The sequence below is a fragment of the Ambystoma mexicanum genome, chromosome 3q (genome assembly GCF_040938575.1).
Source record: "Ambystoma mexicanum isolate Mex_15411 chromosome 3q, UKY_AmexF1_1, whole genome shotgun sequence".
In the NCBI taxonomy this organism is placed as follows: Eukaryota; Metazoa; Chordata; class Amphibia; order Caudata; family Ambystomatidae; genus Ambystoma; species Ambystoma mexicanum.
In genome coordinates this window covers 1,119,604,602-1,119,619,996 of record NC_090926.1, presented here as the reverse complement: position 1 = coordinate 1,119,619,996, position 15,395 = coordinate 1,119,604,602, and the positions used below count along the sequence as shown (strand labels likewise).

The 15,395-nt window shown below is 45.3% G+C and overlaps 1 long non-coding RNA gene across 1 annotated transcript in view; it reads left to right on the top strand.

Moving 5' to 3' along the window:
- LOC138447659 (uncharacterized) overlaps nt 1–13,662 on the top strand; it is a 70,208-nt gene extending 56,546 nt beyond the window's left edge. The window contains exons 2-3 of the long non-coding RNA XR_011259924.1: nt 6,562–6,684; nt 11,485–13,662. This is a non-coding gene — a long non-coding RNA (uncharacterized lncRNA). The remainder of the gene's footprint in view (nt 1–6,561; nt 6,685–11,484) is intronic.
- The last annotated feature ends 1,733 nt before the right edge of the window (nt 13,663–15,395 follow it).

The following is a 15,395-nucleotide window of genomic DNA, read 5'->3' as shown; positions in this document are numbered from 1 at the left end:
ATGTTTTGAGTGAGGAATGGTAAGAGTTATTGTATGCAAATTCTGCCAGTGGTAACAAATCGGACCAGTTATCATGTGCTGCTGAAATGTAATTCCTTAAGTACCCTTCCAGGGTCTGGTTAAGCCTTTCCATTTGCCCATTGGTTTGGGGATAATAACCCGAACTTAAGGCTTGTGAGATTCCCAACATTTTACAGATTTGCAGTTTGTAGGTACCGGCCAACCTTTGACCACGGAAACCTTCTCAGGGTCGATCGAAATCCCTTGAGCCGATAAAATGTACCCCAAATAGGTTACTTGGGGCTGGTGAAATGAACATTTCTCCACGTTACAATATAAATGGTTTTGATGTAATCGGCTCAAAACTTCTTGGACATGGATCCTGTGTTCCGAGAGATTGAAGGAGAATACTAGAATGTCATCTAAATAGATTACTGAATGAAGAAGGAGGTTCGAGAAAAGATGGTCCATGAACCTCTGAAATATGGCGGGGGCCTTAGATAATCCAAAAGGCATCACTTGATATTGGAAGTGGCCGAAAGGAGTTCTAAATGCCGTCTTCCATTCACCTCCTTGTCTGATTCGTATCAGATGATACGCCCCCTTAAGATCCAATTTGGTGTAAAGGTTAGCCCCTTTGACGGCTTCCAAAATATCAGGGATTAGTGGCATTGGGTACTTGTCTGAAACTGTGATTTTATGTAGGCCCCTGTAATCTATACAGGGTCTAAGCTCCAAGGAATTATTTTTAAGAATAAAAAACAATGAGGCAGCTGCCGGGGATGTTGACTCCGTAATCAGGCCGTTCTTTAAATGAGTGTTCAAATACTCCCGGAGAACCTCTCTCTCGGATTTCGAAGGAATGTACATTCTGCCGAAAGGTAGAGGCTGTGCCGGAATTAGTTCTATTGCACAGTCATCCCAATGATGTGGCGGGAGATGCAGATATTCCGAAGTAGAGAAAACCTCTTCACAATCCTTATATTCTTTGGGGAGTCCTGGGACATAATTCACCATTCTTGGGACTCGGGTTTCCTGGATGGAGCCTTCAGGAGCCTCAATATTCTGTTCTGGGCCCCCAATACAGTGATCCACACACTACTCTGACCCCAAAAATAGTGATCCGGCTCTCCAATTAATAAAAAGATTGTGCCTTTGTAACCATGGCAGCCCCAGAATAATAGGATAATGGGCTGTCCGGATTATGTCCATCGTGATTACCTCATGATGTGAATCTATTGACAGGGTTAGAAGGTCTGTTTGGCTCATAATTGGACCAGATATCAACGGACTCCCGTCCACACTTTCGATTGGGATAGCTACTGGCTTTGATGAGCGTGGAATATTCTTTTGTCTGGCCCAAAGATCGTCTACGAAATTGCCAGCCACTCCACAGTCGACCAATGCCGAAACCTCGGTAACCAGATGTTCTCCAAATCTTAAGGTAACCCTCAAAACCAACATAAAAGTCTGAGGGGAATTAAGACACAGAGAATTTTGCAATTTATGTGAGGAACATGAAACTAAAGAGGGTTCCCGAACCGTGGTTCCTCCTACGGTCGGGCGCTTGCGTTTCCCAATTTTCTTGGTGGGGCGATCGGACATTCTTGCACAGAATGTGTATGTGCCCCGCAATACATGCATAAATTATTGGTTCTCCTTCGGGTACGCTCTTCAGTAGACAGAGGACCTCGGGGGGGTCGTAGTCTCTAGTTGCATAGGGTTCCTCCATACTGGACTTAGATGTAGAGGGTAAGGATGGAGACGGAAAAGGACGTAGAACTCTTCCCTTTCTTCTTTCACTGTTTCGTTCTCGGATACGATAGTCCAACTGCATAACTAGTGTTACTAATTCTGCTAAGGATGAAGAACGAGGTACCCTGGAGACCTCATCTTTTAACTCTTCAGAAAGACCTCTATGAAATAATGTAACCTGGGCATCGTCCGACCAAGTGGTCTCACTAGCCATTTGTTTAAATCGGGTGATATAGGTTAAAATGTCTTGATTCCCCTGTTTTAGATCCAGCAAATGCTCTTGAGAGGCTATCCTTATCTCTTGTCTAGCAAACATCGTGCGAATGCTATTACTGAATGCCGTATACGAATCAAGGATAGGGTCATTGGATGTGACTAAAGGTGTGGCCCAAGCTAACACAGGTCCTGACATTTGAGAGATCATGTAACCAACACAGTCTCTATCCGTATGAAAATACGCCTGCTTGAAAGAAAACTGCACAGTGCAAGCATCTAGAAATTCCTTCACCCAATGAGGATTTCCATCAAACTGCCCTCTGGGTAATACCCCGGGAGGAACTTCCGAGAATCGAGGAATCCTGACACCTGCTACCTGTTGTGCAGCCTGCTGTTGAGCCGCTTGTAGTTGAGCGGTTTCTGTTGAGCATTTTGTTGTTGGGCAGCTTGATGTTGTGCAGCCTGCTGCTGATTCTGTAAAAGTGCTGCATTCTCTTGCTTGAGAGTTTGTACTTCTGACGTTAGAGATTGGACGGCAGCTATAAGCTGCTGAATTTGTTGATCCATCCTATCCTACCAGGTGAACCTAAACTGTTTGTTTGAACCCAGCAAAAACGACCTATCAGAATTCTCTTCTTTTTTGGCCGTTGCTATCTGTAATAACTAGTAATATCTTCGTCTTGACAAGGCTCAAACAACAATCCAGATTCACCCACCTGTATTCTTCTCCTGCGCAGATCTCTTCGAACCCAGAAGAAAATGGGGAAATACCTGAAAATCCCTCCGCTGACCCGAACCAAAGGATTCAGCCCGCGGTGAGACCTCTACGGAAAACCCCACGAAAGGGGAAAAACCCTGGGCAGGGAAGAGAGAGTTTGAGGAATCCAGTCAATCTCCCTCTTCTTCTGATCTGAAATGTTCTGCTCTCCAGTAGGACTGGTTGGTATGTGCTACGTAGGAGTCAAAGAACAAGATTATAAGTGAGTAATAGAAATCACTAAAGAGGGCTATTCCCGGACGAAGAAGGAATAGTGATGGTTTAAACTAAGACTCGTAGCTTACCCTGAAATGCTACTCAAAATGCTCCAAACGACAGAGGATGTGGTCAGGGGAAAAGATGCAAGAAGAAATATGGCACCAGACTGCAATAAGAAATAATGAACCGATAGCTTATAGACACAGAATAAAAAAAAGGCACAGAGATGAAAATCTATCGGGATTAGTTAGAAACACTTGTTACCCTTAGAGAGAGAAGGAGGTAAGGTAGTGTTGTTCCAGAAGTCTGCTGGAACTTGAAATGAAGAGGGCACTATTCTTATAGACTGGACGTAGCTCTGACAGCTGGAAGCATAAAGGAAATGAGAATCAGAACGAAATATCCCAACTGCCCTGAATACTAAGAGAGAGAGCTTGGCTCCTGAACTCCCAGAAGCACCTACCCGATTACTGTGCGCTGATTGCCAAATGCGGCGTCTCTGTGACATGGAGAAAATGAAAGGGAAAACAGTCGTGATTGATCCTTCGTTTCCCCGGGCTCGTACTAAGGAGAGAATCGAATTCACAATAGAGGAGGGCTGGAAATTCAGAATCCCTACCTATTCCCCAAGTAGCTCTGAAAAGTAATTCAGGAAGAGTAGAGAGGAACTCACGGAGCGTGGTTGGAGAGTAGTAACGCAATGAAGGACGTTCCGTGTATCCAGATAAGCGTTGTGCATGGCCGGGGGCGGGGCTCCCGGTACGTCAATGGACGTCGGGAACACTAGACTGCTGCGGTGAGACTGAGCCTCCTCCATGTTGTAGGGAGCATGAAAAGGACCAGTTTCCGTGTTATCCTTGTGTTGCACTCTTGGATAAATTCCATTTATCACAGTAACACACAGGAGGTTCGAGCCTTAATAGATACCAGGGCGGAGGACGCTTTAATTCATGGTGTCCCTTCCAGATTTAAAGGTAAACATTTTATGATTTCTGGATTGGGTGGCAAGGAAACTTCCGCTGTACAAACAGAAATTGACATAAAGATTGGGCAATTAAAAAGAAACACTTACCAGGTATTGATTTTTCCCTTAGCTGAATACATTATTGGATTTGATATTTTTAGAAGGAGTGACCCTTGGAGTGGGGAGTAAAACGGATCCGTTTGGTGTCTGTGCTTTCACTTGTACACCAGTGGTGGTTGGTCAACTAAAAATGCCCCCTGTACAGGTTCCAATTGCTACAAAGAGAGTCTCCATGAAACAATATCAGATACCCGGTGGACAAAAAGACATTTCGGAAACGATTAAGGGATATGTTGAGGCAGGTGTATTATGTTCTGTTACTACGGCTTGGAAAAAAGTAAACCCAACTGGCCTGTCAAAAAACCGGATGGTATTTTCATAATGACTATTGATTATCGTGAATTTGAATATACTCCCCCTTTAGTACCAGCGGTACCTGATGCCATAACGTTGATTGAGAATATACAGAAATTAGAAGGCAGCTAGTATGCTGTGTTGGATTTGGATAACGCCTTTTTTACCATGCCTGTTGCGGCTGAATGTCAAGAACAATTTGCATTTTCTTGGAATGGGTGGCAGTATGATAAGAAATGATTTGATATGATAGTTTATTTATATAGCGCCTATACACAATGTGTTTCAAAGCGCTCCAAGACAAGGGAAAATACAATGACATTCGTACAGGCCATGAACAGTAAGGATGTGAAATTAGCTATCGTACTTGGCCTGACGAAATTTCAGATAGTGCAAGAGCTAAGTAGAAAAAGTAGATAAAGAAAGGGAGGGGCAGAGTGGAAAGGAAATGGAAACAGACAGGCGACTACCATACTAGGCCTGACGACATTTCTGGTAGAGCCGGAGAAAACAAAAGGTGAGGGAGAGGGGTGCAGAAACGGATGGGAGGAACAAAACAAGCGACTATCATACTAGGCATGACAACATTTCAGATAGTGCTGGAGTGGGGGGTGGGTAGGAAAAAAAACAGTAATGGGAGGTTGGAGGAAACAGACGAAGTTGCTATCATAATAGGTCCAGGGACAATTCTGATAGAGTAAGTGCATAAAAGAAAGTAAGGGAGGAGATAGGAAAAGGGTGGGTGGGGCTTGCTAAGTGGTGAAAAAGAGCGGCAGGCAGAAGGCATCAGGTGCGCAGGAGTTAGGCCAGGTGACCTAGATCCACTTGCACATGCTCCCCATCTGCAAAGGAAAAGAGGCTGGAGGGCTACGATTAATCGTCTGCCTATGGGCTATATGCATAGTCCAACGATTTGTCACCGGGTGGTGGCTGTGCATTTGGATATAATTCTGTGTAAACCTGATGTGCAAATTGTACATTACATTGATGACATTTTAATTCAAGGCAAAACTGAACAGAGTGTACAAATGCATTTAGACCTCATTACTGAAGGTTTGCCTAGGGAAGGATATAAATGATGCTAAAACACAGGGTCCAGCAGAAACGGTTAATTTTCTAGTAATTCAAAGGCACAATGGACATTGTGAGATGGTGCCTAAAGCTAAACAAAAGAGTCTTGAATTTCAGACTCAGAAAACTAAAAAGCAAGCACAACAATTTATTTGTTTATTCGGATTCTGGAGACAGCACATCCCACATTTGGGACAGATTTTAGCACCCCTTTACAAGATTACACATAAGAAGTTTGAATTCCTATTGGGTGAAGAACAAGAAATGTCATTTCAATTGGATAAGAGTACCATCCAAAGAGTGCTTGATTTATGGCCCCTGAGGGATGGTGACGTTGAGTTGAATGTATCTACTCAAGATGCATATGCAAATTAATAGACTGTGGCAAAAACAGGACCGAAAACGTGTTCCATTGGGGTTTTGGAGTAGGAAGCTGATTGATGCAGGTGATAGATACACCCCTTTTGAGAAACAATTGCTGTCCTGTTTTTGGGCCCTAGTAGATACTGAACAGATGACTATCGGCCATGATATGATAATTCGACCAGACATACCTATCATGCAGGGGGTGCTTAATTCCCCTAAAACGCACAGGATTGGACATGCTCAAGAAGCCAGTATTATTAAATGGAAATCGTACATACAAGATCGTGCTAAACGTGGCGTAGCAAAACTGCATGAACACGGATAGTGAGAGAACCATGGAGAATTCTCTGGTTACGTGGGGGATCCCATGTGGAGAATTGACTAATGAACAAGCAGTACATGCTTGGTTTACAGATGGCGCAGCAAAATATGTATGGATTGAATGTTATTGGAAAGCAGTTGCATACAATCCCAAGACAAAGAAGGTGCTTACTACTTCAGGTAAAGGGAGAAGCAGCCAGTTTGCTGAATTATATGCTGTATATCAAGCATTCAAACAGAAATCTCCTGGTACATGTCATATTTATACAGATTCATGGTCTGTTTCTAATGGTTTGGTTGTTTGGCTACCAACTTGGAAAAAGAATGAATGGATGGAAAATTAATTCTAAGGAAGTGTGGGGAAAGAAAATATGGTACGATATTGCTGACATGCTGATGCATACTTCTGTGACTGTGTATCACGTGAATGTGCATTGTGCGACAGACTAATTTGAACAGTGGTTCAATTCTTTTGCAGATGAACATGCAACGATTGAAGTTATGGACTCCAGGGCTGAAGAAGATGAGTTGGAGGGGATTGCTAAATGGGCCCACCAAAAGTGTGGTCATCTTGGAGAGATGGAGAGAAGGCTACTATCAGGTGGGCACAAGACAGAGGTATTTGTATTTATTGAGTTTTATATAGCGCTTTTAACTAAAGCGCTTTACAGAGAACAATATGCAATACATAACATAAGCAATGTGAGTTCATTTTTAGAATCATGTATCAAAGAACAATTTGCAGAACAATGTTCAGAATCAGCTGTTGACAGGCAGGTGACTGAAGTAGGTGCGTTTTCAAAGAAGAGGTGAAGGAGGAGTAGGAAGTAATGGAGCGAAGAGAGAGAGGGAGCGGGTTCCAATGAAGAGGAGCAAGAAGTTGGAAGGATTGAAAACGGGATTGTGCACAAAGGGCGCGCAGTACAGTAAGTCGGAAGTGATCAGCAGAGCGGAGAGAACGAGAGGGAGAATAGAAGGAGAGGAGAGAAGCAAGATAGGAGGGGGCGAGTCCGTAGAGAGATTTGAAGACAAGACAGAGGAAGTTGTACTTGAGTTGAGAATGAAAGGGGAGCCATCCCAGTGAGGTAAGGGATGAAGAGATAGAGTCATGAAGGAAAAGAAGACAGAGAGAACGGATGGAAGAATGGTAGATTGATTTAAGAGGGGCTAGGCATGAGGAAGGAAGGCAAAAGAAGAGAACGGAGCAATAGAAACATCGACAGAAGATTAAGGAAGATATTAGAAGTTTAGTGGCGTGGAAATTAAGGAAGGGGCGAATTGTGCATAAATTGTACAGATGGAAGCGACAGGCCCGGGAAGTAAGAGAGATGTGGTGAGCGAAGGAGATATTAGTGTAAAAATGGGGACCAAGATTGCGGGTAGAGGAGAAGATAGGGAGATGGGAGGGAGGAAAGAGAATGGAAGGAGGAGGAGAAGGAGGGGGGAGGACATCAGCGGGGAAAAATAGAACTTCTGTTTCCCCGGCGTTCAGGGTAAGAAAGTGGGAGGTCATACAGGATTTGATGGCAGTGAGGCAGGATGAGATTTTGTGATGAATGTCGGGGTGAAGGATGAGAAAGAGAGGAAAAGTTGAGTGTCGTCAGCACAGAAGTGGTGAGATACTCCAAAGGAAGAGATGATGGGAGCAAGAAGGGAGGTGTACAAAGAGAAGAGAAATGGGGCCAAGTATGGAGCCTTGGGTGACGTCGTGGGCGAGAGGGAAGGAAGGGGAGGAGCAGTCGCCCCAAGAAACAGCAAAGGTGCGGTTAGATAGATAGGAAGTGAACCAGGCAAGGACGGAACCACTGAAGCCAAAGGAGGAGAGAGCCAAGAAGTAAAGAGTGATCTACTGTGTCAAAGGCAACAGATAAGTCAATTAGAATAAGGACAGAAGAGTGTTTAGTGTACCAGGCTGTGAGGAGGGAGTTAAGGACGGAGATAAGAGCTGTTTCAGTGGAGTGGTGGAATCCTCATTGAGTAGGAGGGAGAAGAGATAGATTAGAGATGTGTGCTGAGAGTTGGCCGTAAACAAGGCGTTCAAGGAGCTTGGATAGGAAGGGTAGGAGGGAAATGGGGTGAACGTTTGATACCAGGAAGGGGTTTGCTGTGGGTTTTTTCAAGATGGGAATAATGTTTGCCTGCTTGAAGGCAGATGGAAAGGTAGAGGTGGCAAGATATATGTTGAAAAAGGAGGTAAGGAAAGGGACCAGGAGTGGATAGACTTTAAGAATGAGAGAGGTGGGAAGAGGATCGGCAGGGGCAGCGGTAGGGTGAGTTTTGGACAGGAGAAGGGAGACTTCAGAGGCTGAGACAAGAGCGAAGTTAGAAACGGTGGTGGAGGGTGCTGGGAAAGATGGAGAGGGGGAATATATGAGGGTGATTGTAGAATGTCTTGACATAGAGAGTGTACCTTAGATGAGAAGAAGTTAGCGAGATCAGTAGCTAATAGAGGTGAAGCAATAGAAGGGTCAGGAGTGGGAGGAGAGAGAAGGCGAGTCAGGGTTTGAAAGATGCAACGAGGGTGAGTAGATTGAGTGTGGAGAAGGTCTGAAAAGTATGTTTTTTTGGCAGATTTAATACAGTTGTCACAGAGAGTTTGGTAGGAGAGCGGTGCTTGTTCTAGCGTCTTTCAAGGCGGCGGTCAAGGCGGCGCATAGAAGAGAGATGAGGAGAGAGCCAGAGTTGGGCGGGTTTGTGGGTGGGGCAGAAGGTGGTGAGAGGGTAGAGTTGGTCAAGACTACAGGTGTGGGATGAGGAAAGAGTGGATGTAGCCTCATTCGCGGAGAGAGTGGAAAAATGAGTGAGAGGGGGGGGAGTTGGCGCAGATGTCGTAGAAAAGTGAAGAATTAAAGTCTGGTAGAGGTACTGGACTGGAACAGATAGGTTATTTGGGTGATATAGTAGTCCAATGCCGCTGCCACGTCTGGTGGTACAGGGACATGGGCGAATGAAGAAAGGGAGGAAGTAAGTGATGCAGGAACTGTAGTATTGTGGGGAGGAATCCATGTTTCAGTAACGAAGAGGAAGTGAAGATTTAGACGTAGAAATAGGTCCAAAACAGCAGCGGTCGTGTTGCATAGAGACCTAGCGTTCCATACGGCAAGGGCAATGATGTTGGAAGTGTCAACAAGCTGGGGGATAGATGAGGTTGTAGTGACGAGTTGGAGCGGTGGGGCGGTGGACTGACTGGGGGCTGGGGGTTGTAGGACTGTTGAGTGTGGAGACGATCATGGTGATTAAGCATAGTACCTTGAGGGAAGGCCAAGCGGCGGGACGGTTTACTGTGGAGGAAAACAGAAGGAGCAGGCCAGTGGGACGCCGCATGCCTGAGAGCCCTTTAGGTGCAGAACTGCCGCAGACAGCTGCAGACAGCTATGTCACACTTTGCCTCACTTCAGTGTGGGTCACTTCAAGGTGGACCTTACAAGCCGCAGCGAGCGGGATGACAGCGAGACTGGTGGGTGTGGCCTCCAACTGTCAGGCGTTGCTTGCCGATCTGATGCTGCTCCTAGTGGTGGGCGGGCAGTAGGGCGTCAGGTGGTGTGGGGGCCTGGATTGAAATGGCCCAAGGGCAGCTAGGGAGGAGCTGGAACACTCCCCAGCTGCGGGCTGGTATCTCCACACTTGTTCCCCTTCACTGCAGCTTCACTTGGAGGCGGATCTTAAAAGCCGCAGCGAGTGGGATGACAGTGAGGCTGGTGGGTGTGGCCTTCAACTGTCAGGCGTTGCCTGGTGATCTGATGCTGCTCTTGGTGGTGGGCAGGCAGAAGGGCGTCAGGTGGTGTGGGGGCCTGGATTGAAATGGCCCAAGGGCATTAGTATTACTATTACTATTAAAGAAACATAGTAACAAAGGTAATAGTATCCCAGTGGAAATGGTGAAAACTGTTATATTGCAATGACCTATATGTCAACATCAGAAACATCGAGCAGTGCCACATATAATTCATGGTACATTAAAACGAGGAAAGTTGACTGGTCAGATGTGGCAAATTGACTCTATTAGTCCTATGCCCACAAGTAAAGGTTGTCAATATGCATGCACTATTGTAGACACATATTCCGGCTAGCTAATGGTTCTGCTGTGCAAGAGAGCTTCTCAACTGAACACAATTAAATTACTGGACCAAGTAGCCGTGTACTATAGTGTCCCATTGCAAATTCATTTTAAAGGCAAAATGGTTAATGATTACTGTAATGATAAGGGAATAGAATGGATCTTTCATGTCCCTTATCACCCGGAAGCATCTGGTCTTATTGAACACATGAATGGTTCATTGAAGCAACAGTTACGCAAAATTGGAGATGGTACTTTGCAAAGCTGGCGAGAACACATATTTGAGGCTGTTTGAATAACCGTCCCATTGCGAATGGTGACACACTATTGATGCGTATGTTATCGCCAGCCTTGCAAATGAAACCAAACGTGCAAGTGAAACTCTGTTATATTGGTTAATTTCTCTTGGTGCCTTAGCTCCTTACTGAGCCACTCAGGAATCTGCAGGGGTGGATATACATGGAAGAGAGGAGATTCGGCTACAGCCAAAAGGCACAGTTGTAATTGACACTGGGATTGGTGTACATATTCCTTCTGCACATATGGGTTTGATTGCACCAAGATCGGGCCTGACCCTTAAAGGCATACAAATATTAGGTGGTATTGTTGACGCTGACTATCAAGGCGTCATTAAAGTAATTGGGCTTCATTACAAGTTTGGTGCCAATTACCAATTACCGGGTCATTACAGGCTTGCCGGACCCAGTAATCGCCCTGGGCGCTGGAAAATATGCTTCCCCATTCCCATTGAGCCCAACATGGCTCAATGGGATTGGGGAAGCCGGATGCACCGGCACCATTCGTGTATGGTGCCGGTGCATCCGTCATGCACTGCTCGCGGGTACCAGAAAGCCCGCCAGGTCAGTCCTGGCGGGTGCAAAGGCACCCGTGAGCAGAACTCATAGTTTGCTGGTCCAGTAACTACGGTACCGGCAAGCTTACCAGTACCGTAGTTATCGGACCGGCAAACTTGTAATGAGGGTCATTCTCTTAAATAGCGGTGAAAAAGTACTGCCTATTCATAACGGTGACAGAGTTGCACAATTAATTTTGCTACCTGTTAAAATATCCACTGTAATGAAGGGTGAGCCTACCACAGTGTTAACTATTTGTGGGGGTAAAATATATGGCTCATCGGATACAATGGTCCCCGGTGCAAAGGTATGGATTGAAAAGCCTACTGGTCCGCCTGTGCTGGCTGATGTAATTGCGACAGGAGATTATGAAATTATATTGGTGATGGAACCTGGAAAGAAGAAATGGGTGCATATCCCAGCTGACAAATGTTATTTGCATGAGTGACGTACCTCACTGATATTTTCTTTTTTTGAAATGTTGTCTTAGATCCTGAGTGTGTTGAGTGCCTGTGTCACGTTGGAGTCCATTCGGGAGAGTCCGGTTCATATCCGAGGATGTGGCATACTTCTCATTCTTCAAGTGGAGCAGGGCATATGGATGAAGACTAACGCTCCACCCGTTACTTTTGCGCCTGAGGATGCATCTGTTGCTGCCTATCATGTTGCATTTAGGAAACGGTGCAAACACAAAAATAAAGTACTGCCTTTATCTCCTCCTGGAATTACAGCTTATTTTTCCCCATCATGGATATTCAGCGTTAGTTAGGCAAACTGAAAATGTTTGGGTCTTTTTTGCCCAACAAGTTTTGAACATTTTGCATTTCAGTTTGACGGATGTCCACAGTTCTGCAGATTTGATCTCTACTTGTCTGGTGTGGATTCCAACGCCTACTCTAACTTTGAAGAATCTATTTGGTATTTTACACAATGATTCTATGGTACAGCATTGGGATATTCAAAGTTCATTCTCTGTATATGAATACTGCAGGATCTACGATGACAGTGCTAACAAATGGAAAAATATGACCCGCACTATGACACATGATATTGCTCCTGCTGATGTCTGCTACCGCATGACGTGCAATCTTGTTTATATCTAAAAGTGTCAACAATTGAATCTCGATAAACACCTCAAGAGGACTGATTTTGAGAACCAACTATGTACTAGAGCTGTAAAAGTATGTGCTGATGTTTCAAACAGTATGATGTGCAATTTTACAATTGTCACTGCTAGCCACCTGAACCATATAAAACTTCCACCTGGTTGCTTATTTTCTTGTGGTAATTTTACTTATTCCTATATTCCTGCTAATATTTGGTTTGATGATGTATCCATTGAAATCTGCTATTTCGCGTTCTACACGTGCTGCTTCATATACTACTTTGACTCCATATTGTAATTCTGAGGTGCATTTGCTTTTTGAAGCTGAAGTAATAGCCTTTGCTGTTTCTATTATTGGAGTTTGGGGTTTATCTGCTGGTGGTTATAAAACCATGATTAAGCTTGTTTGTTTAGTGGTTAAAGGGCTTAATGAAACCTCTCAAGCATTAACAGAATTATTATTAGACAGTAGAAATTTTGAAAGGCTATTTTGCAGAACAGGGTAGCTATTGATTATTTGTTCTTGAAACATAATTTGGGTTTTGAAGGAATGGAAGGTGGGTGTTGTTTTGACTTAGGTGATCATTCCCTCTCTATTGAAAAGCATATTAAAAACATTAAAGGCCTTGTAGCACAAGTAATGCAAGATTGATATGAAAATTAGTGGGAATACTTATTATCATGGATTCTTGAAGCACTGCGTTCTGCTTTGCTTTGGCTTTTTGGTATCGCTATAGTTTTAATTGGTCTTTGCTGTTGTGCTTCTTGTATTCCTAATGTATGGAGATTGATTCGTAGATTTTGGACTTCATCTGAACGACCTTCTGGGTATGGAAGTTGAGTGTTCAAGGGGTGGAGTGTAATGCTAGTGTGGAAAATGCGAGCCAGAATAACATGGCGTCGATGCGCAGCCATTTTGAACACACATCTCCCATTACAGTAATAAAGTCTGCGTTTCCGCGGGCTTCACAGAATGAGCAAGTAGCAGGGAAAACAGAGCAAGGTCACGAAAACAGTATTTGAGTGGGCTAACTGTGGAGAATAGTAATTGTATTGTCCATTGTAGGACGAATACAGAAAGGGAGTCGGAGTGCACTGCAGGTGCATGATAAGGGGGTCTGGGAATGCATGTGAGAGAGAGGGGCGCTGGGTTTTTCCACTTCTAACAGGATTTTTCCACCCCCTGTCTCCTCGACTTGTGAGACTTGCCGAGAGCAGAGTGCAGTTGGGAGGGGCAAGGGGATGCCCCCATAAAGGAGAGAGCATTATATGGAAAACGTTGGTTGGATGTTGAAACACCGGGTGATGCAGTCTCGCTGAAAGGGAGGACTCATGCTTCAGACCCCGGTGGATGCAGTGATCTCTTTGCCTACCTGCTGAGGGACTAAGCAATGTTGCTAGTGGCCATGATGAAGTTTTCCTCTGCCTCTTTCCTAACGCTGAAGTTCCCCATATTCTAATTTCTATCTACATATATGTGTGTGTAAATGTGTAGGTTTATTGTTGTCTATATATTTACATGGTATAAATAAAGGGCCTGTAACAAGCCATTTAATAACTTCATTTGATGTATGTGTGTGTTTTCTGCTAGGCTGAGTCCAATTACTTGTTTTTGCGAGAGGGGCTAGAGAGGCATAAGTATTAGTGTTTTCCCCATAGGGCCAAAACGATGCAGAACAATTACTAAGATTCACAATCCCATCTAGATGCGGTGCAGGCTAATGTTCACATTTCTATCCAAGTGTGCAAATTGCTAACATTCACAATCCTATCCAGATGCGACACAGGCCAATTTACACAATTCTAACCAAATGTGGTACTTGCTATCCTTCACAATTCTGTCTTGGTCCGGCGCAGGCAAATGTTTACAATTGTATCTAAGTGTGGCACTTGCTAACATTCACAGGTCTAAGTGTGGCAATTGCTAGCATTCACAATCCTATCTAGATGCGACGCAGGCTAATGTTCACAATTCTATCTAAGTGTGGTAATTGCTAACATTCACAATCCCATCTAGATGCAACGCAGGCTAATGTTCACAATTCTATCTAAGTGTAGCACTTGCTAAAGTTTATAATTCTGTTCGGTGTGATGCAGAGAAAGTGGTGTATTAACCAGGTATAGAGGCGGAGGTTATGGCTAGATTGAGAGTCATGTACGAGGGAAGTCCCAAGTTTCTCAATGCAGCAGGTTTCAGGATATGGTATAGTAAGTTTAGTTTATAGCAGACACAGAGGGTTTGATATACCTATGCTTGAGAGTAGGGTTGTAATGGGAGATTGCTAGTTTTGTGTGTTCCCTAAGAGAGTGATGCGGGTGACATTTGTCTGTCAATCTGTATTGTGAGGTATGGTAATGAAGCATGGCAGGGCTTTCGGGAGTAGAGTAATTGCTCTACTCCCAACCCATGCCACACTTACTTTTGGTGGTTGCTGCTGGTTGATGGCTGGTCGCTGGCTACACTGGCTTCCCATGCGGACACCTGCAGACACGACATGGAGCCGCCACAGTTGGAGCCGCCCTTCACCGCAGGGCTGCATGGGCAGAGGGCTGCCCTGGGATGGTGAGTTATGAACAGTGATATGACCAATCAGGGACCGGGGGGAGGGCTGGGAGGCAGGTGGAGGAAGGAAAGGGAAGCAAGGAAGCAGAGGTGCAGGCCGGGGCAGGGGACCCCAACCACGTGCAAAAATGGTGTGCACAGGGGTCCAAGAGGGTCTTCTGTTGCCCCAACTAACCTGCAGTACCTGGTGGAATGGCGGCTGCAGAGAGTGGAGCTCGATACAGTCCTTGCAAAAGGCTGATATTTGTTAGCCAATCAGTGACCGAGGTGCGGGCTGGGAGGCGGGTGGACGGAGGAAAGGGAAGTGAGGAAGCAGGGTTGCAGGCCCGGGGCAGAGGGCCTCAACCACGCATAGAATGGTGCACACAGAGTCCCAAGAGGGTCTTCTGTTGCCCCAACTCAACCTGCAGCGCCTGGTGGAATGGCTGCTGCAGGGAGTTGGGCTTCATACATGCCTTGCAAAAGGCTGATCTTTGTTACCAATCAGGGATCGAGTGGGCGGGCTGGGAGGTGGGTGGAGGGAGGAAAGGGAAGCAAAGAAGCAGGGGTGAAGGTCGGGGCAGGAGGCCCCAACCACACGCAAAAATGGTGCGCACAGAGGCCCAAGAGGGTCTTCTGTTGCCCCAACTCACCTGCAGCACCTAGTGGAATGGCGGCTGCAGGGAGTGGGGTTCGCTACATGCCTTGCAAAAGGCTGCTCTTTGTTAGCCAATCAGGGACGGGGGGGCAGGCT